Below are 24,642 nucleotides of genomic sequence, written 5' to 3'. Positions count from 1 at the left end.
AATGTAACCGTTTCAGAGAGAAATGCGACCAATGTGACGATCTCGCGTTATATCGATTCGATGGTGAATGACGAAACACGGAGATTTTCTAAGGTTTTTACTACATATTAACACTTTTCACATTTTCTCGTGTTACGTGGCTGCCAGTCCTCGGTTCGTGCAAAATCTTAAGGTCCTCGCTCATGTCCAAGGCACCAAACCGGCCAATAATTCGATAATCGATAACTAAAACTATAAATGTAGCTCTTCTTACTGGGCGATTGCATCAACTTAGATGCTTCTCCTGTGTTCTACTGTGCTGCTTGTATTGTCCCCACATACCGCAGCAAGCGACAAGGGCTGGCAGACCATAAATGTAACCGTTTCAGAGAGAAATGCGACCAATGTGACGATCTCGCGTTATATCGATTCGATGGTGAATGACGAAACACGGAGATTTTCTAAGGTTTTTACAACATATTAACACTTTTCACATTTTCTCGTGTTACGTGGCTGCCAGTCCTCGGTTCATGCAAAAACTTAAGGTCCTCGGTCATGTCCAAGGCACCAAACCGACCAATAATTCAATAATCGATAACTAAAACTATAATTGTAGCTCTTCTTACTGGGCGATTGCATCAACTTAGATGCTTCTCCTGTGTTCTACTGTGCTGCTCCTTTTATTGTCCCCACATACCGCAGCACGCGACAAGGGCTGGCAGACCATAAATGTAACCGTTTCAGAGAGAAATGCGACCAATGTGACGATCTCGCGTTATATCGATTCGATGGTGAATGACGAAACACGGAGATTTTCTAAGGTTTTTACTACATATTAACACTTTTCACATTTTCTCGTGTTACGTGGCTGCCAGTCCTCGGTTCATGCAAAATCTTAAGGTCCTCGGTCATGTCCAAGGCACCAAACCGACCAATAATTCAATAATCGATAACTAAAACTATAAATGTAGCTCTTCTTACTGGGCGATTGCATCAACTTAGATGCTTCTCCTGTGTTCTACTGTGCTGCTTGTATGTCCCCACATACCGCAGCACGCGACAAGGGCTGGCAGACCATAAATGTAACCGTTTCAGAGAGAAATGCGACCAATGTGACGATCTCGCGTTATATCGATTCGATGGTGAATGACGAAACACGGAGATTTTCTAAGGTTTTTACTACATATTAACACTTTTCACATTTTCTCGTGTTACGTGGCTGCCAGTCCTCGGTTCGTGCAAAATCTTAAGGTCCTCGGTCATGTCCAAGGCACCAAACCGACCAATAATTCAATAATCGATAACTAAAACTATAAATGTAGCTCTTCTTACTGGGCGATTGCATCAACTTAGATGCTTCTCCTGAGTTCTACTGTGCTGCTTGTATTGTCCCCACATACCGCAGCACGCGACAAGGGCTGGCAGACCATAAATGTAACCGTTTCAGAGAGAAATGCGACCAATGTGACGATCTCGCGTTATATCGATTCGATGGTGAATGACGAAACACGGAGATTTTCTAAGGTTTTTACTACATATTAACACTTTTCACATTTTCTCGTGTTACGTGGCTGCCAGTCCTCGGTTCATGCAAAATCTTAAGGTCCTCGGTCATGTCCAAGGCACCAAACCGACCAATAATTCAATAATCGATAACTAAAACTATAAATGTAGCTCTTCTTACTGGGCGATTGCATCAACTTAGATGCTTCTCCTGTGTTCTACTGTGCTGCTTGTATTGTCCCCACATACCGCAGCACGCGACAAGGGCTGGCAGACCATAAATGTAACCGTTTCAGAGAGAAATGCGACCAATGTGACGATCTCGCGTTATATCGATTCGATGGTGAATGACGAAACACGGAGATTTTCTAAGGTTTTTACTACATATTAACACTTTTCACATTTTCTCGTGTTACGTGGCTGCCAGTCCTCGGTTCATGCAAAATCTTAAGGTCCTCGGTCATGTCCAAGGCACCAAACCGACCAATAATTCAATAATCGATAACTAAAACTATAAATGTAGCTCTTCTTACTGGGCGATTGCATCAACTTAGATGCTTCTCCTGTGTTCTACTGTGCTGCTTGTATTTTCCCCACATACCGCAGCACGCGACAAGGGCTGGCAGACCATAAATGTAACCGTTTCAGAGAGAAATGCGACCAATGTGACGATCTCGCGTTATATCGATTCGATGGTGAATGACGAAACACGGAGATTTTCTAAGGTTTTTACTACATATTAACACTTTTCACATTTTCTCGTGTTACGTGGCTGCCAGTCCTGGGTTCGTGCAAAATCTTAAGGTCCTCGGTCATGTCCAAGGCACCAAACCGACCAATAATTCAATAATCGATAACTAAATCTATAAATGTAGCTCTTCTTACTGGGCGATTGCATCAACTTAGATGCTTCTCCTGTGTGCTACTGTGCCGCTTGTATTGTCCCCACATACCGCAGCACGCGACAAGGGCTGGCAGACCATAAATGTAACCGTTTCAGAGAGAAATGCGACCAATGTGACGATCTCGCGTTATATCGATTCGATGGTGAATGACGAAACACGGAGATTTTCTAAGGTTTTTACTACATACTAACACTTTTCACATTTTCTCGTGTTACGTGGCTGCCAGTCCTCGGTTCATGCAAAATCTTAAGGTCCTCGGCCATGTCCAAGGCACCAAACCGACCAATAATTCAATAACCGATAACTAAAACTATAAATGTAGCTCTTCTTACTGGGCGATTGCATCAACTTAGATGCTTCTCCTGTGTTCTACTGTGCTGCTTGTATTGTCCCTACATACCGCAGCACGCGACAAGGGCTGGCAGACCATAAATGTAACCGTTTCAGAGAGAAATGCGACCAATGTGACGATCTCGCGTTATATCGATTCGATGGTGAATGACGAAACACGGAGATTTTCTAAGGTTTTTACAACATATTAACACTTTTCACATTTTCTCGTGTTATGTGGCTGCCAGTCCTCGGTTCATGCAAAATCTTAAGGTCCTCGGTCATGTCCAAGGCACCAAACCGACCAATAATTCAAAAATCGATAACTAAAACTATAAATGTAGCTCTTCTTACTGGGCGATTGCATCAACTTAGATGCTTCTCCTGAGTTCTACTGTGCTGCTTGTATTGTCCCCACACACCGCAGCACGCGACAAGGGCTGGCAGACCATAAATGTAACCGTTTCAGAGAGAAATGCGACCAATGTGACGATCTCGCGTTATATCGATTCGATGGTGAATGACGAAACACGGAGATTTTCTAAGGTTTTTACTACATACTAACACTTTTCACATTTTCTCGTGTTACGTGGGTACCAGTCCTCGGTTCATGCACAATCTTAAGGTCCTCGGTCATGTCCAAGGCACCAAACCGACCAATAATTCAATAATCGATAACTAAAACTATAAATGTAGCTCTTCTTACTGGGCGATTGCATCAACGTAGATGCTTCTCCTGTGTTCTACTGTGCTCCTTGTATTGTCCCCACATACCGCAGCACGCGACAAGGGCTGGCAGACCATAAATGTAACCGTTTCAGAGAGAAATGCGACCAATGTGACGATCTCGCGTTATATCGATTCGATGGTGAATGACGAAACACGGAGATTTTCTAAGGTTTTTACTACATATTAACACTTTTCACATTTTCTCGTGTTACGTGGCTGCCAGTCCTCGGTTCATGCAAAATCTTAAGGTCCTCGGTCATGTCCAAGGCACCAAACCGACCAATAATTCAAAAATCGATAACTAAAACTATAAATGTAGCTCTTCTTACTGGGCGATTGCATCAACTTAGATGCTTCTCCTGAGTTCTACTGTGCTGCTTGTATTGTCCCCACATACCGCAGCACGCGACAAGGGCTGGCAGACCATAAATGTAACCGTTTCAGAGAGAAATGCGACCAATGTGACGATCTCGCGTTATATCGATTCGATGGTGAATGACGAAACAGGGAGATTTTCTAAGGTTTTTACTACATACTAACACTTTTCACATTTTCTCGTGTTACGTGGCTGCCAGTCCTCGGTTCATGCAAAATCTAAAAGTCCTCGGTCATGTCCAAGGCACCAAACCGACCAATAATTCAATAATCGATAACTAAAACTATAAATGTAGCTCTTCTTACTGGGCGATTGCATCAACTTAGATGCTTCTCCTGTGTGCTACTGTGCCGCTTGTATTGTCCCCACATACCGCAGCACGCGACAAGGGCTGGCAGACCATAAATGTAACCGTTTCAGAGAGAAATGCGACCAATGTGACGATCTCGCGTTATATCGATTCGATGGTGAATGACGAAACACGGAGATTTTCTAAGGTTTTTACTACATACTAACACTTTTCACATTTTCTCGTGTTACGTGGCTGCCAGTCCTCGGTTCATGCAAAATCTAAAGGTCCTCGGTCATGTCCAAGGCACCAAACCGACCAATAATTCAATAATCGATAACTAAAACTCTAAATGTAGCTCTTCTTACTGGGCGATTGCATCAACTTAGATGCTTCTCCTGTGTTCTACTGTGCTGTTTGTATTGTCCCCACATACCGCAGCACGCGACAAGGGCTGGCAGACCATAAATGTAACCGTTTCAGAGAGAAATGCGACCAATGTGACGATCTCGCGTTATATCGATTCGATGGTGAATGACGAAACACGGAGATTTTCTAAGGTTTTTCTACATATTAACACTTTTCACATTTTCTCGTGTTACGTGGGTACCAGTCCTCGGTTCATGCACAATCTTAAGGTCCTCGGTCATCTCCAAGGCACAAAACCGACCAATAATTCAATAATCGATAACTAAAACTATAAATGTAGCTCTTCTTACTGGGCGATTGCATCAACTTAGATGCTTCTCCTGTGTTCTACTGTGCTGCTTGTATTGTCCCCACATACCGCAGCACGCGACAAGGGCTGGCAGACCATAAATGTAACCGTTTCAGAGAGAAATGCGACCAATGTGACGATCTCGCGTTATATCGATTCGATGGTGAATGACGAAACACGGAGATTTTCTAAGGTTTTTACTACATATTAACACTTTTCACATTTTCTCGTGTTACGTGGCTGCCAGTCCTCGGTTCATGCAAAATCTTAAGGTCCTCGGTCATGTCCAAGGCACCAAACCGACCAATAATTCAATAATCGATAACTAAAACTATAAATGTAGCTCTTCTTACTGGGCGATTGCATCAACTTAGATGCTTCTCCTGTGTTCTACTGTGCTGCTTGTATGTCCCCACATACCGCAGCACGCGACAAGGGCTGGCAGACCATAAATGTAACCGTTTCAGAGAGAAATGCGACCAATGTGACGATCTCGCGTTATATCGATTCGATGGTGAATGACGAAACACGGAGATTTTCTAAGGTTTTTACTACATATTAACACTTTTCACATTTTCTCGTGTTACGTGGCTGCCAGTCCTCGGTTCATGCAAAATCTTAAGGTCCTCGGTCATGTCCAAGGCACCAAACCGACCAATAATTCAATAATCGATAACTAAAACTATAAATGTAGCTCTTCTTACTGGGCGATTGCATCAACTTAGATGCTTCTCCTGTGTTCTACTGTGCTGCTTGTATTTTCCCCACATCCCGCAGCACGCGACAAGGGCTGGCAGACCATAAATGTAACCGTTTCAGAGAGAAATGCGACCAATGTGACGATCTCGCGTTATATCGATTCGATGGTGAATGACGAAACACGGAGATTTTCTAAGGTTTTTACTACATATTAACACTTTTCACATTTTCTCGTGTTACGTGGCTGCCAGTCCTCGGTTCGTGCAAAATCTTAAGGTCCTCGGTCATGTCCAAGGCACCAAACCGACCAATAATTCAATAATCGATAACTAAATCTATAAATGTAGCTCTTCTTACTGGGCGATTGCATCAACTTAAATGCTTCTCCTGTGTTCTACTGTGCTGCTTGTATTGTCCCCACATACCGCAGCACGCGACAAAGGCTGGCAGACCATAAATGTAACCGTTTCAGAGAGAAATGCGACCAATGTGACGATCTCGCGTTATATCGATTCGATGGTGAATGACGAAACACGGAGATTTTCTAAGGTTTTTACTACATATTAACACTTTTCACATTTTCTCGTGTTACGTGGCTGCCAGTCCACGGTTCATGCAAAATCTTAAGGTCCTCGGCCATGTCCAAGGCACCAAACCGACCAATAATTCAATAACCGATAACTAAAACTATAAATGTAGCTCTTCTTACTGGGCGATTGCATCAACTTAGATGCTTCTCCTGTGTTCTACTGTGCCGCTTGTATTGTCCCTACATACCGCAGCACGCGACAAGGGCTGGCAGACCATAAATGTAACCGTTTCAGAGAGAAATGCGACCAATCTGACGATCTCGCGTTATATCGATTCGATGGTGAATGACGAAACACGGAGATTTTCTAAGGTTTTTACAACATATTAACACTTTTCACATTTTCTCGTGTTACGTGGCTGCCAGTCCTCGGTTCATGCAAAATCTTAAGGTCCTCGGTCATGTCCAAGGCACCAAACCGACCAATAATTCAATAATCGATAACTAAAACTATAATTGTAGCTCTTCTTACTGGGCGATTGCATCAACTTAGATGCTTCTCCTGTGTTCTACTGTGCTGCTTGTATTGTCCCCACATACCGCAGCACGCGACAAGGGCTGGCAGACCATAAATGTAACCGTTTCAGAGAGAAATGCGACCAATGTGACGATCTCGCGTTATATCGATTCGATGGTGAATGACGAAACACGGAGATTTTCTAAGGTTTTTACTACATATTAACACTTTTCACATTTTCTCGTGTTACGTGGCTGCCAGTCCTCGGTTCATGCAAAATCTTAAGGTCCTCGGTCATGTCCAAGGCACCAAACCGACCAATAATTCAATAATCGATAACTAAAACTATAAATGTAGCTCTTCTTACTGGGCGATTGCATCAACTTAGATGCTTCTCCTGTGTTCTACTGTGCTGCTTGTATTGTCCCCACATACCGCAGCACGCGGCAAGGGCTGGCAGACCATAAATGTAACCGTTTCAGAGAGAAATGCGACCAATGTGACGATCTCGCGTTATATCGATTCGATGGTGAATGACGAAACACGGAGATTTTCTAAGGTTTTTACTACATATTAACACTTTTCACATTTTCTCGTGTTACGTGGCTGCCAGCCCTCGGTTCATGCAAAATCTTAAGGTCCTCGGTCATGTCCAAGGCACCAAACCGACCAATAATTCAATAATCGATAACTAAAACTATAAATGTAGCTCTTCTTACTGGGCGATTGCATCAACTTAGATGCTTCTCCTGTGTTCTACTGTGCTGCTTGTATTGTCCCCACATACCGCAGCACGCGACAAGGGCTGGCAGACCATAAATGTAACCGTTTCAGAGAGAAATGCGACCAATGTGACGATCTCGCGTTATATCGATTCGATGGTGAATGACGAAACACGGAGATTTTTTAAGGTTTTTACTACATATTAACACTTTTCACATTTTCTCGTGTTACGTGGCTGCCAGTCCTCGGTTCATGCACAATCTTAAGGTCCTCGGTCATGTCCAAGGCACCAAACCGACCAATAATTCAATAAGCGATAACTAAAACTATAAATTTAGCTCTTCTTACTGGGCGATTGCATCAACTTAGATGCTGCTCCTGTGTTCTACTGTGCTGCTTGTATTGTCCCCACATACCACAGCATGCGGCAAAGGCTGGCAGACCATAAATGTAACCGTTTCAGAGAGAAATGCGACCAATGTGACGATCTCGCGTTATATCGATTCGATGGTGAATGACGAAACACGGAGATTATCTAAGGTTTTTACTACATATTAACACTTTTCACATTATCTCGTGTTACGTGGCTGCCAGTCCTCGGTTCATGCAAAATCTTAAGGTCCTCGGTCATGTCCAAGGCACCAAACCGACCAATAATTCAATAATCGATAACTAAAACTATAAATGTAGCTCTTCTTACTGGGCGATTGCATCAACTTAGATGCTTCTCCTGTGTTCTACTGTGCCGCTTGTATTGTCCCCACATACCGCAGCACGCGACAAGGGCTGGCAGACCATAAATGTAACCGTTTGAGAGAGAAATGCGACCAATGTGACGATCTCGCGTTATATCGATTCGATGGTGAATGACGAAACACGGAGATTTTCTAAGGTTTTTACTACATATTAACACTTTTCACATTTCCTCGTGTTACGTGGCTGCCAGTCCTCGGTTAATGCAAAATCTTTAGGTCCTCGGTCATGTCCAAGGCACCAAACCGACCAATAATTCAATAATCGGTAACTAAAACTATAAATGTAGCTCTTCTTACTGGGCGATTGCATCAACTTAGATGCTTCTCCTGTGTTCTACTGTGCTGCTTGTATTGTCCCCACATACCGCAGCACGCGACAAGGGCTGGCAGACCATAAATGTAACCGTTTCAGAGAGAAATGCGACCAATGTGACGATCTCGCGTTATATCGATTCGATGGTGAATGACGAAACACGGAGATTTTCTAAGGTTTTTACTACATATTAACACTTTTCACATTTTCTCGTGTTACGTGGCTGCCAGTCCTCGGTTCATGCAAAATCTTAAGGTCCTCGGTCATGTCCAAGGCACCAAACCGACCAATAATTCAATAATCGATAACTAAAACTATAATTGTAGCTCTTCTTACTGGGCGATTGCATCAACTTAGATGCTTCTCCTGTGTTCTACTGTGCTGCTTGTATTGTCCCCACATACCGCAGCACGCGACAAGGGCTGGCAGACCATAAATGTAACCGTTTCAGAGAGAAATGCGACCAATGTGACGATCTCGCGTTATATCGATTCGATGGTGAATGACGAAACACGGAGATTTTCTAAGGTTTTTACTACATATTAACACTTTTCACATTTTCTCGTGTTACGTGGCTGCCAGTCCTCGGTTCATGCAAAATCTTAAGGTCCTCGGTCATGTCCAAGGCACCAAACCGACCAATAATTCAATAATCGATAACTAAAACTATAAATGTAGCTCTTCTTACTGGGCGATTGCATCAACTTAGATGCTTCTCCTGTGTTCTACTGTGCTGCTTGTATTGTCCCCACATACCGCAGCACGCGGCAAGGGCTGGCAGACCATAAATGTAACCGTTTCAGAGAGAAATGCGACCAATGTGACGATCTCGCGTTATATCGATTCGATGGTGAATGACGAAACACGGAGATTTTCTAAGGTTTTTACTACATATTAACACTTTTCACATTTTCTCGTGTTACGTGGCTGCCAGCCCTCGGTTCATGCACAATCTTAAGGTCCTCGGTCATGTCCAAGGCACCAAACCGACCAATAATTCAATAATCGATAACTAAAACTATAAATGTAGCTCTTCTTACTGGGCGATTGCATCAACTTAGATGCTTCTCCTGTGTTCTACTGTGCTGCTTGTATTGTCCCCACATACCGCAGCACGCGACAAGGGCTGGCAGACCATAAATGTAACCGTTTCAGAGAGAAATGCGACCAATGTGACGATCTCGCGTTATATCGATTCGATGGTGAATGACGAAACACGGAGATTTTTTAAGGTTTTTACTACATATTAACACTTTTCACATTTTCTCGTGTTACGTGGCTGCCAGTCCTCGGTTCATGCAAAATCTTAAGGTCCTCGGTCATGTCCAAGGCACCAAACCGACCAATAATTCAATAAGCGATAACTAAAACTATAAATTTAGCTCTTCTTACTGGGCGATTGCACCAACTTAGATGCTGCTCCTGTGTTCTACTGTGCTGCTTGCATTGTCCCCACATACCACAGCATGCGGCAAAGGCTGGCAGACCATAAATGTAACCGTTTCAGAGAGAAATGCGACCAATGTGACGATCTCGCGTTATATCGATTCGATGGTGAATGACGAAACACGGAGATTATCTAAGGTTTTTACTACATATTAACACTTTTCACATTATCTCGTGTTACGTGGCTGCCAGTCCTCGGTTCATGCAAAATCTTAAGGTCCTCGGTCATGTCCAAGGCACCAAACCGACCAATAATTCAATAATCGATAACTAAAACTATAAATGTAGCTCTTCTTACTGGGCGATTGCATCAACTTAGATGCTTCTCCTGTGTTCTACTGTGCCGCTTGTATTGTCCCCACATACCGCAGCACGCGACAAGGGCTGGCAGACCATAAATGTAACCGTTTCAGAGAGAAATGCGACCAATGTGACGATCTCGCGTTATATCGATTCGATGGTGAATGACGAAACACGGAGATTTTCTAAGGTTTTTACTACATATTAACACTTTTCACATTTCCTCGTGTTACGTGGCTGCCAGTCCTCGGTTAATGCAAAATCTTTAGGTCCTCAGTCATGTCCAAGGCACCAAACCGACCAATAATTCAATAATCGGTAACTAAAACTATAAATGTAGCTCTTCTTACTGGGCGATTGCATCAACTTAGATGCTTCTCCTGTGTTCTACTGTGCTGCTTGTATTGTCCCCACATACCGCAGCACGCGACAAGGGCTGGCAGACCATAAATGTAACCGTTTCAGAGAGAAATGCGACCAATGTGACGATCTCGCGTTATATCGATTCGATGGTGAATGACGAAACACGGAGATTTTCTAAGGTTTTTACTACATATTAACACTTTTCACATTTTCTCGTGTTACGTGGCTGCCAGTCCTCGGTTCATGCAAAATCTTAAGGTCCTCGGTCATGTCCAAGGCACCAAACCGACCAATAATTTAATAATCGATAACTAAAACTATAAATGTAGCTCTTCTTACTGGGCGATTGCATCAACTTAGATGCTTCTCCTGTGTTCTACTGTGCTGCTTGTATTGTCCCCACATACCGCAGCACGCGACAAGGGCTGGCAGACCATAAATGTAACCGTTTCAGAGAGAAATGCGACCAATGTGACGATCTCGCGTTATATCGATTCGATGGTGAATGACGAAACACGGAGATTTTCTAAGGTTTTTACTACATATTAACACTTTTCACATTTTTTCGTGTTACGTGGCTGCCAGTCCTCGGTTCATGCAAAATCTTAAGGTCCTCGGTCATGTCCAAGCCACCAAACCGACCAATAATTCAATAATCGATAACTAAAACTATAAATGTAGCTCTTCTTACTGGGCGATTGCATCAACTTAGATGCTTCTCCTGTGTTCTACTGTGCTGCTTGTATTGTCCCCACATACCGCAGCACGCGACAAGGGCTGGCAGACCATAAATGTAACCGTTTCAGAGAGAAATGCGACCAATGTGACGATCTCACGTTATATCGATTCGATGGTGAATGACGAAACACGGAGATTTTCTAAGGTTTTTACTACATATTAACACTTTTCACATTTTCTCGTGTTACGTGGGTACCAGTCCTCGGTTCATGCACAATCTTAAGGTCCTCGGTCATGTCCAAGGCACCAAACCGACCAATAATTCAATAATCGATAACTAAAACTATATATGTAGCTCTTCTTACTGGGCGATTGCATCAACTTAGATGCTTCTCCTGTGTTCTACTGTGCTGCTTGTATTGTCCCCACATACCGCAGCACGCGACAAGGGCTGGCAGACCATAAATGTAACCGTTTCAGAAAGAAATGCGACCAATGTGACGATCTCGCGTTATATCGATTCGATGGTGAATGACGAAACACGGAGATTTTCTAAGGTTTTTACTACATATTAACACTTTTCACATTTTCTCGTGTTACGTGGCTGCCAGTCCTCGGTTCATGCAAAATCTTAAGGTCCTCGGTCATGTCCAAGGCACCAAACCGACCAATAATTCAATAATCGATAACTAAAACTATAAATGTAGCTCTTCTTACTGGGCGATTGCATCAACTTAGATGCTTCTCCTGTGTTCTACTGTGCCGCTTGTATTGTCCCTACATACCGCAGCACGCGACAAGGGCTGGCAGACCATAAATGTAACCGTTTCAGAGAGAAATGCGACCAATGTGACGATCTCGCGTTATATCGATACGATGGTGAATGACGAAACACGGAGATTTTCTAAGGTTTTTACTACATATTAACACTTTTCACATTTTCTCGTGTTACGTGGCTGCCAGTCCTCGGTTCATGCACAATCTTAAGGTCCTCGGTCATGTCCAAGGCACCAAACCGACCAATAATTCAATAATCGATAACTAAAACTATAAATGTAGCTCTTCTTACTGGGCGATTGCATCAACTTAGATGCTTCTCCTGTGTTCTACTGTGCCGCTTGTATTGTCCCCACATACCGCAGCACGCGACAAGGGCTGGCAGACCATAAATGTAACCGTTTCAGAGAGAAATGCGACCAATGTGACGATCTCGCGTTATATCGATTCGATGGTGAATGACGAAACACGGAGATTTTCTAAGGTTTTTACTACATATTAACACTTTTCACATTTTCTCGTGTTACGTGGCTGCCAGTCCTCGGTTCATGCAAAATCTTAAGGTCCTCGGTCATGTCCAAGGCACCAAACCGACCAATAATTCAATAATCGATAACTAAAACTATAAATGTAGCTCTTCTTACTGGGCGATTGCATCAACTTAGATGCTTCTCCTGTGTTCTACTGTGCTGCTTGTATTGTCCCCACATACCGCAGCACGCGACAAGGGCTGGCAGACCATAAATGTAACCGTTTCAGAGAGAAATGCGACCAATGTGACGATCTCGCGTTATATCGAGTCGATGGTGAATGACGAAACACGGAGATTTTCTAAGGTTTTTACTACATATTAACACTTTTCACATTTTCTCGTGTTACGTGGCTGCCAGTCCTCGGTTCATGCAAAATCTTAAGGTCCTCGGTCATGTCCAAGGCACCAAACCGACCAATAATTCAATAATCGATAACTAAAACTATAAATGTAGCTCTTCTTACTGGGCGATTGCATCAACTTAGATGCTTCTCCTGTGTTCTACTTTGCCGCTTGTATTGTCCCCACATACCGCAGCACGCGTCAAGGGCTGGCAGACCATAAATGTAACCGTTTCAGAGAGAAATGCGACCAATGTGACGATCTCGCGTTATATCGATTCGATGGTGAATGACGAAACACGGAGATTTTCTAAGGTTTTTACTACATATTAACACTTTTCACATTTTCTCGTGTTACGTGGCTGCCAGTCCTCGGTTCATGCAAAATCTTAAGGTCCTCGGTCATGTCCAATGCACCAAACCGACCAATAATTCAATAATCGATAACTAAAACTATAAATGTAGCTCTTCTTACTGGGCGATTGCATCAACTTAGATGCTTCTCCTGTGTTCTACTGTGCTGCTTGTATTGTCCCCACATACCGCAGCACGCGACAAGGGCTGGCAGACCATAAATGTAACCGTTTCAGAGAGAAATGCGACCAATGTGACGATCTCGCGTTATATCGATTCGATGGTGAATGACGAAACACGGAGATTTTCTAAGGTTTTTACTACATATTAACACTTTTCACATTTTCTCGTGTTACGTGGCTGCCAGTCCTCGGTTCATGCACAATCTTAAGGTCCTCGGTCATGTCCAAGGCACCAAACCGACCAATAATTCAATAATCGATAACTAAAACTATAAATGTAGCTCTTCTTACTGGGCGATTGCATCAACTTAGATGCTTCTCCTGTGTTCTACTGTGCCGCTTGTATTGTCCCTACATACCGCAGCACGCGACAAGGGCTGGCAGACCATAAATGTAACCGTTTCAGAGAGAAATGCGACCAATGTGACGATCTCGCGTTATATCGAGTCGATGGTGAATGACGAAACACGGAGATTTTCTAAGGTTTTTACTACATATTAACACTTTTCACATTTTCTCGTGTTACGTGGCTGCCAGTCCTCGGTTCATGCAAAATCTTAAGGTCCTCGGTCATGTCCAAGGCACCAAACCGACCAATAATTCAATAATCGATAACTAAAACTATAAATGTAGCTCTTCTTACTGGGCGATTGCATCAACTTAGATGCTTCTCCTGTGTTCTACTGTGCTGCTTGTATTGTCCCCACATACCGCAGCACGCGACAAGGGCTGGCAGACCATAAATGTAACCGTTTCAGAGAGAAATGCGACCAATGTGACGATCTCACGTTATATCGATTCGATGGTGAATGACGAAACACGGAGATTTTCTAAGGTTTTTACTACATATTAACACTTTTCCATTTTCTCGTGTTACGTGGCTGCCAGTCCTCGGTTCATGCAAAATCTTAAGGTCCTCGGTCATGTCCAAGGCACCAAACCGACCAATAATTCAATAATCGATAACTAAAACTATAAATGTAGCTCTTCTTACTGGGCGATTTTATCAACTTAGATGCTTCTCCTGTGTTCTACTGTGCCGCTTGTATTGTCCCTACATACCGCAGCACGCGACAAGGGCTGGCAGACCATAAATGTAACCGTTTCAGAGAGAAATGCGACCAATGTGACGATCTCGCGTTATATCGATTAGATGGTGAATGACGAAACACGGAGATTTTCTAAGTTTTTTACTACGTATTAACACTTTTCACATTTTCTCGTGTTACGTGGCTGCCAGTCCTCGGTTCATGCAAAATCTTAATGTCCTCGGTCATGTCCAAGGCACCAAACCGACCAATAATTCAATAATCGATAACTAAAACTATAAATGTAGCTCTTCTTACTGGGCGATTGCATCAACTTAGATGCTGCTCCTGTGTTCTACTGTGCTGCTTGTATTGTCCCCACATACCACAGCACGCGGCAAGGGCTGGCAGACCATAATTGTAACCGTTTCAGAGAGAAATGCGACCAATGTGACGATCTCGCGTTATATCGATTCGATGGTGAATGACGAAACACGGAGATTATCTAAGGTTTTTACTACATATTAACACTTTTCACATTTTCTCGTGTTACGTGGCTGCCAGTCCTCGGTTCATGCAAAATCTTAAGGTCCTCGGTCATGTCCAAGGCACCAAACCGACCAATAATTCAATAATCGATAACTAAAACTATAAATGTAGCTCTTCTTACTGGGCGATTGCATCAACTTAGATGCTTCTCCTGTGTTCTACTGTGCCGCTTGTATTGTCCCCACATACCGCAGCACGCGACAAGGGCTGGCAGACCATAAATGTAACCGTTTCAGAGAGAAATGCGACCAATGTGACGATATCGCGTTATATCGATTCGATGGTGAATGACGAAACACGGAGATTTTCTAAGGTTTTTACTACATAGTAACACTTTTCACGTTTCCTCGTGTTACGTGGCTGCCAGTCCTCGGTTAATGCAAAATCTTAAGGTCCTCGGTCATGTCCAAGGCACCAAACCGACCAATAATTCAATAATCGATAACTAAAACTATAAATGTAGCTCTTCTTACTGGGCGATTGCATCAACTTAGATGCTTCTCCTGTGTTCTACTGTGCTGCTTGTATTGTCCCCACATACCGCAGCACGCGACAAGGGCTGGCAGACCATAAATGTAACCGTTTCAGAGAGAAATGCGACCAATGTGACGATGTCGCGTTATATCGATTCGATGGTGAATGACGAAACACGGAGATTTTCTAAGGTTTTTACTACATATTAACACTTTTCACATTTTCTCGTGTTACGTGGCTGCCAGTCCTCGGTTCATGCAAAATCTTAAGGTCCTCGGTCATGTCCAAGGCACCAAACCGACCAATAATTCAATAATCGATAACTAAAACTATAAATGTAGCTCTTCTTACTGGGCGATTGCATCAACTTAGATGCTTCTCCTGTGTTCTACTGTGCTGCTTGTATTGTCCCCACATACCGCAGCACGCGACAAGGGCTGGCAGACCATAAATGTAACCGTTTCAGAGAGAAATGCGACCAATGTGACGATCTCGCGTTATATCGATTCGATGGTGAATGACGAAACACGGAGATTTTCTAAGGTTTTTACTACATATTAACACTTTTCACATTTTCTCGTGTTACGTTTGTACCAGTCCTCGGTTCATGCACAATCTTAGTGTCCTCGGTCATGTCCAAGGCACCAAACCGACCAATAATTCAATAATCGATAACTAAAACTATAAATGTAGCTCTTCTTACTGGGCGATTGCATCAACTTAGATGCTTCTCCTGTGTTCTACTGTGCTGCTTGTATTGTCCCCACATACCGCAGCACGCGACAAGGGCTGGCAGACCATAAATGTAACCGTTTCAGAGAGAAATGCGACCAATGTGACGATCTCGCGTTATATCGATTCGATGGTGAATGACGAAACACGGAGATTTTCTAAGGTTTTTACTACATATTAACACTTTTCACATTTTCTCGTGTTACGTGGCTGCCAGTCCTCGGTTCATGCAAAATCTTAAGGTCCTCGGTCATGTCCAAGGCACCAAACCGACCAATAATTCAATAATCGATAACTAAAACTATAAATGTAGCTCTTCTTACTGGGCGATTGCATCAACTTAGATGCTTCTCCTGTTCTCTACTGTGCCGCTTGTATTGTCCCCACATACCGCAGCACGCGACAAGGGCTGGCAGACCATAAATGTAACCGTTTCAGAGAGAAATGCGACCAATGTGACGATCTCGCGTTATATCGAGTCGATGGTGAATGACGAAACACGGAGATTTTCTAAGGTTTTTACAACATATTAACACTTTTCACATTTTCTCGTGTTACGTGGCTGCCAGTCCTCGGTTCATGCAAAATCTTAAGGTCCTCGGTCATGTCCAAGGCACCAAACCGACCAATAATTCAATAATCGATAACTAAAACTATAATTGTAGCTCTTCTTACTGGGCGATTGCATCAACTTAGATGCTTCTCCTGTGTTCTACTGTGCTGCTTGTATTGTCCCCACATACCGCAGCACGCGACAAGGGCTGGCAGACCATAAATGTAACCGTTTCAGAGAGAAATGCGACCAATGTGACGATCTCGCGTTATATCGATTCGATGGTGAATGACGAAACACGGAGATTTTCTAAGGTTTTTACTACATATTAACACTTTTCACATTTTCTCGTGTTACGTGGCTGCCAGTCCTCGGTTCATGCAAAATCTTAAGGTCCTCTGTCATGTCCAAAGCACCAAACCGACCAATAATTCAATAATCGATAACTAAAACTATAAATGTAGCTCTTCTTACTGGGCGATTGCATCAACTTAGATGCTTATCCTGTGTTCTACTGTGCTGCTTGTATTGTCCCCACATACCGCAGCACGCGACAAGGGCTGGCAGACCATAAATGTAACCGTTTCAGAGAGAAATGCGACCAATGTGACGATCTCGCGTTATATCGATTCGATGGTGAATGACGAAACACGGAGATTTTCTAAGGTTTTTACTACATATTAACACTTTTCACATTTTCTCGTGTTACGTGGCTGCCAGTCCTCGGTTCATGCAAAATCTTAAGGTCCTCGGTCATGTCCAAGGCACCAAACCGACCAATAATTCAATAATCGATAACTAAAACTATAAATGTAGCTCTTCTTACTGGGCGATTGCATCAACTTAGATGCTTCTCCTGTGTTCTACTGTACTGCTTGTATTGTCCCCACATACCGCAGCACGCGACAAGGGCTGGCAGACCATAAATGTAACCGTTTCAGAGAGAAATGCGACCAATGTGACGATCTCGTGTTATATCGATTCGATGGTGAATGACGAAACACGGAGATTTTCTAAGGTTTTTACAACATATTAAAACTTTTCACATTTTCTCGTGTTACGTGGCTGCCAGTCCTCGGTTCATGCAAAATCTTAAGGTCCTCGGTTATGTCCAAGGCACCAAACCGACCAATAATTCAATAATCGATAACTAAAACTATAATTGTAGCTCTTCTTACTGGGCGATTGCATCAACTTAGATGCTTCTCCTGTGTTCTACTGTGCTGCTTGTATTGTCCCCACATACCGCAGCACGCGACAAGGGCTGGCAGACCATAAATGTAACCGTTTCAGAGAGAAATGCGACCAATGTGACGATCTCGCGTTATATCGATTCGATGGTGAATGACGAAACACGGAGATTTTCTAAGGTTTTTACTACATATTAACACTTTTCACATTTTCTCGTGTTACGTGGCTGCCAGTCCTCGGTTCATGCAAAATCTTAAGGTCCTCGGTCATGTCCAAGGCACCAAACCGACCAATAATTCAATAATCGATAACTAAAACTATAAATGTAGCTCTTCTTACTGGGCGATTGCATCAACTTAGATGCTTCTCCTGTGTTCTACTGTGCTGCTTGTATTGTCCCCACATACCGCAGCACGCGACAAGGGCTGGCAGACCATAAATGTAACCGTTTCAGAGAGAAATGCGACCAATGTGACGATCTCTCGTTATATCGATTCGATGGTGAATGACGAAACACGGAGATTTTCTAAGGTTTTTACTACATATTAACACTTTTCACATTTTCTCGTGTTACGTGGATGCCAGTCCTCGGTTCATGCAAAATTTTAAGGTCCTCTGTCATGTCCAAGGCACCAAACCGGCCAATAATTCAATAATCGATAACTAAAACTATAAATGTAGCTCTTCTTACTGGGCGATTGCATCAACTAAGATGCTTATCCTGTGTTCTACTGTGCTGCTTGTATTGTTCCCACATACCGCAGCACGCGACAAGGGCTGGCAGACCATAAATGTAACCGTTTCAGAGAGAAATGCGACCAATGTGACGATCTCGCGTTATATCGATTCGATGGTGAATGACGAAAGACGGAGATTTTCTAAGGTTTTTACTACATATTAACACTTTTCACATTTTCTCGTGTTACGTGGCTGCCAGTCCTCGGTTCATGCAAAATCGTAAGGTCCTCGGTCATGTCCAAGGCACCAAACCGACCAATAATTCAATAATCAATAACTAAAACTATAAATGTAGCTCTTCTTACTGGGCGATTGCATCAACTTAGATGCTTCTCCTGTGTTCTACTGTGCTGCTTGTATTGTCCCCACATACCGCAGCACGCGACAAGCGCTGGCAGACCATAAATGTAACCGTTTCAGAGAGAAATGCGACCAATGTGACGATCTCACGTTATATCGATTCAATGGTGAATGACGAAACACGGAGATTTTCTAAGGTTTTTACTACATATTAACACTTTTCACATTTTCTCGTGTTACGTGGGTACCAGTCCTCGGTTCATGCACAATCTTAAGGTCCTCGGTCATGTCCAAGGCACCAAACCGACCAATAATTCGATAATCGATAACTAAAACTATAAATGTAGCTCTTCTTACTGGGCGATTGCATCAACTTAGATGCTTCTCCTGTGTTCTACTGTGCTGCTTGTATTGTCCCCACATACCGCAGCACGCGACAAGGGCTGGCAGACCATAAATGTAACCGTTTCAGAGAGAAATGCGACCAATGTGACGATCTCGCGTTATATCGATTCGATTGTGAATGACGAAACACGGAGATTTTCTAAGGTTTTTACTACATATTAACACTTTTCACATTTTCTCGTGTTACGTGGCTGCCAGTCCTCGGTTCATGCAAAATCGTAAGGTCCTCGGTCATGTCCAAGGCACCAAACCGACCAATAATTCAATAATCGATAACTAAAACTATAAATGTAGCTCTTCTTACTGGGCGATTGCATCAACTTAGATGCTTCTCCTGTGTTCTACTGTGCTGCTTGTATTGTCCCCACATACCGCAGCACGCGACAAGGGCTGGCAGACCATAAATGTAACCGTTTCAGAGAGAAATGCGACCAATGTGACGATCTCGCGTTATATCAGTTTGATGGTGAATGACGAAACACGGAGATTTTCTAAGGTTTTTACTACATATTAACACTTTTCACATTTTCTCGTGTTACGTGGCTGCCAGTCCTCGGTTCATGCAAAATCTTAAGGTCCTCGGTCATGTCCAAGGCACCAAACCGACCAATAATTCAATAATCTATAACTAAAACTATAAATGTAGCTCTTCTTACTGGGCGATTGCATCAACTTAGATGCTTCTCCTGTGTTCTACTGTGCTGCTTGTATTGTCTCCACATACCGCAGCACGCGACAAGGGCTGGCATACCATAAATGTAACCGTTTCAGAGAGAAATGCGACCAATGTGACGATCTCGCGTTATATCGATTCGATGGTGAATGACGAAACACGGAGATTTTCTAAGGTTTTTCCTACATATTAACACTTTTCACATTTTCTCGTGATACGTGGGTACCAGTCCTCGGTTCATGCACAATCTTAAGGTCCTCGGTCATGTCCAAGGCACCAAACCGACCAATAATTCAATAATCGATAACTAAAACTATAAATGTAGCTCTTCTTACTGGGCGATTGCATCAACTTAGATGCTTCTCCTGTGTTCTACTGTGCCGCTTGTATTGTCCCTACATACCGCAGCACGCGACAAGGGCTGGCAGACCATAAATGTAACCGTTTCAGAGAGAAATGCGACCAATGTGACGATCTCGCGTTATATCGATTCGATGGTGAATGACGAAACACGGAGATTTTCTAAGGTTTTTACTACATATTAACACTTTTCACATTTTCTCGTGTTACGTGGGTACCAGTCCTCGGTTCATGCACAATCTTAAGGTCCTCGGTCATGTCCAAGGCACCAAACCGACCAATAATTCAATAATCGATAACTAAAACTATAAATGTAGCTCTTCTTACTGGGCGATTGCATCAACTTAGATGCTTCTCCTGTGTTCTACTGTGCCGCTTGTATTGTCCCTACATACCGCAGCACGCGACAAGGGCTGGCAGACCATAAATGTAACCGTTTCAGAGAGAAATGCGACCAATGTGACGATCTCGCGTTATATCGATTCGATGGTGAATGACGAAACACGGAGATTTTCTAAGGTTTTTACTACATATTAACACTTTTCACATTTTCTCGTGTTGCGTGGCTGCCAGTCCTCGGTTCATGCAAAATCTTAAGGTCCTCGGTCATGTCCAAGGCACCAAACCGACCAATAATTCAATAATCGATAACTAAAACTATAAATGTAGCTCTTCTTACTGGGCGATTGCATCAACTTAGATGCTTCTCCTGTGTTCTACTGTGCCGCTTGTATTGTCCCTACATACCGCAGCACGCGACAAGGGCTGGCAGACCATAAATGTAACCGTTTCAGAGAGAAATGCGACCAATGTGACGATCTCGCGTTATATCGATTCGATGGTGAATGACGAAACACGGAGATTTTCTAAGGTTTTTACTACATATTAACACTTTTCACATTTTCTCGTGTTACGTGGCTGCCAGTCCTCGGTTCATGCAAAATCTTAAGGTCCTCGGTCATGTCCAAGGCACCAAACCGACCAATAATTCAATAATCGATAACTAAAACTATAAATGTAGCTCTTCTTACTGGGCGATTGCATCAACTTAGATGCTTCTCCTGTGTTCTACTGTGCTGCTTGTATTGTCCCCACATACCGCAGCACGCGACAAGGGCTAGCAGACCATAAATGTAACCGTTTCAGAGAGAAATGCGACCAATGTGACGATCTCACGTTATATCGATTCGATGGTGAATGACGAAACACGGAGATTTTCTAAGGTTTTTACTACATATTAACACTTTTCACATTTTCTCGTGTTACGTGGCTGCCAGTCCTCGGTTCATGCTAAATCTTAAGGTCCGCGGTCATGTCCAAGGCACCAAACCGACCAATAATTCAATAATCGATAACTAAAACTATAAATGTAGCTCTTCTTACTGGGCGATTGCATCAACTTAGATGCTTCTCCTGTGTTCTACTGTGCTGCTTGTATTGTCCCCACATACCGCAGCACGCGACAAGGGCTGGCAGACCATAAATGTAACCGTTTCAGAGAGAAATGCGACCAATGTGACGATCTCGCGTTATATCGATTCGATGGTGAATGACGAAACACGGAGATTTTCTAAGGTTTTTATTACATATTAACACTTTTCACATTTTCTCGTGTTACGTGGCTGCCAGTCCTCGGTTCATGCAAAATCTTAAGGTCCTCGGTCATGTCCAAGGCACCAAACCGACCAATAATTCAATAATCGATAACTAAAACTATAAATGTAGCTCTTCTTACTGGGCGATTGCATCAACTTAGATGCTTCTCCTGTGTTCTACTGTGCCGCTTGTATTGTCCCCACATACCGCAGCACGCGACAAGGGCTGGCAGACCATAAATGTAACCGTTTCAGAGAGAAATGCGACCAATGTGACGATCTCGCGTTATATCGATTCGATGGTGAATGACGAAACACGGAGATTTTCTAAGGTTTTTACTACATATTAACACTTTTCACATTTTCTCGTGTTGCGTGGCTGCCAGTCCTCGGTTCATGCAAAATCTTAAGGTCCTCGGTCATGTCCAAGGCACCAAAGCGACCAATAATTCAATAATCGATAACTAAAACTATAAATGTAGCTCTTCTTACTGGGCGATTGCATCAACTTAGATCCTTCTCCTGTGTTCTACTGTGCCGCTTGTATTGTCCCTACATACCGCAGCATGCGACAAGGGCTGGCAGACCATAAATGTAACCGTTTCAGAGAGAAATGCGACCAATGTGACGATCTCGCGTTATATCGATTCGATGGTGAATGACGAAACACGGAGATTTTCTAAGGTTTTTACTACATATTAACACTTTTCACATTTTCTCGTGTTACGTGGCTGCCAGTCCTCGGTTCATGCAAAATCTTAAGGTCCTCGGTCATGTCCAAGGCACCAAACCGACCAATAATTCAATAATCGATAACTAAAACTATAAATGTAGCTCTTCTTACTGGGCGATTGCATCAACTTAGATGCTTCTCCTGTGTTCTACTGTGCTGCTTGTATTGTCCCCACATACCGCAGCACGCGACAAGGGCTGGCAGACCATAAATGTAACCGTTTCAGAGAGAAATGCGACCAATGTGACGATCTCACGTTATATCGATTCGATGGTGAATGACGAAACACGGAGATTTTCTAAGGTTTTTACTACATATTAACACTTTTCACATTTTCTCGTGTTACGTGGCTGCCAGTCCTCGGTTCATGCAAAATCTTAAGGTCCTCGGTCATGTCCAAGGCACCAAACCGACCAATAATTCAATAATCGATAACTAAAACTATAAATGTAGCTCTTCTTACTGGGCGATTGCATCAACTTAGATGCTTCTCCTGTGTTCTACTGTGCTGCTTGTATTGTCCCCACATACCGCAGCACGCGACAAGGGCTGGCAGACCATAAATGTAACCGTTTCAGAGAGAAATGCGACCAATGTGACGATCTCGCGTTATATCGATTCGATGGTGAATGACGAAACACGGAGATTTTCTAAGGTTTTTATTACATATTAACACTTTTCACATTTTCTCGTGTTACGTGGCTGCCAGTCCTCGGTTCATGCAAAATCTTAAGGTCCTCGGTCATGTCCAAGGCACCAAACCGACCAATAATTCAATAATCGATAACTAAAACTATAAATGTAGCTCTTCTTACTGGGCGATTGCATCAACTTAGATGCTTCTCCTGTGTTCTACTGTGCCGCTTGTATTGTCCCCACATACCGCAGCACGCGACAAGGGCTGGCAGACCATAAATGTAACCGTTTCAGAGAGAAATGCGACCAATGTGACGATCTCGCGTTATATCGATTCGATGGTGAATGACGAAACACGGAGATTTTCTAAGGTTTTTACTACATATTAACGCTTTTAACATTTTCTCGTGTTACGTGGCTGCCAGTCCTCGGTTCATGCAAAATCTTAAGGTCCTCGGTCATGTCCAAGGCACCAAACCGACCAATAATTCAATAATCGATAACTAAAACTATAAATGTAGCTCTTCTTACTGGGCGATTGCATCAACTTAGATGCTTCTCCTGTGTTCTACTGTGCTGCTTGTATTGTCCCCACATACCGCAGCACGCGACAAGGGCTGGCAGACCATAAATGTAACCGTTTCAGAGAGAAATGCGACCAATGTGACGATCTCGCGTTATATCGATTCGATGGTGAATGACGAAACACGGAGATTTTCTAAGGTTTTAACTACATATTAACACTTTTCACATTTTCTCGTGTTACGTGGCTGCCAGTCCTCGGTTCATGCAAAATCTTAAGGTCCTCGGTCATGTCCAAGGCACCAAACCGACCAATAATTCAATAATCGATAACTAAAACTATAAATGTAGCTGTTCTTACTGGGCGATTGCATCAACTTAGATGCTTCTCCTGTGTTCTACTGTGCCGCTTGTATTGTCCCTACATACCGCAGCACGCGACAAGGACTGGCAGACCATAAATGTAACCGTTTCAGAGAGAAATGCGACCAATGTGACGATCTCGCGTTATATCGATTCGATGGTGAATGACGAAACACGGAGATTTTCTAAGGTTTTTACTACATATTAACACTTTTCACATTTTCTCGTGTTACGTGGCTGCCAGTCCTCGGTTCATGCACAATCTTAAGGTCCTCGGTCATGTCCAAGGCACCAAACCGACCAATAATTCAATAATCGATAACTAAAACTATAAATGTAGCTCTTCTTACTGGGCGACTGCATCAACTTAGATGCTTCTCCTGTGTTCTACTGTGCCGCTTGTATTGTCCCCACATACCGCAGCACGCGACAAGGGCTGGCAGACCATAAAT

Source organism: Schistocerca nitens, unplaced genomic scaffold, assembly GCF_023898315.1.
Source record: "Schistocerca nitens isolate TAMUIC-IGC-003100 unplaced genomic scaffold, iqSchNite1.1 HiC_scaffold_468, whole genome shotgun sequence".
Classification (NCBI taxonomy): Eukaryota; Metazoa; Arthropoda; class Insecta; order Orthoptera; family Acrididae; genus Schistocerca; species Schistocerca nitens.
The sequence above is the reverse complement of the archived record's forward strand: the minus strand, read 5'-3'. Positions refer to the sequence as shown.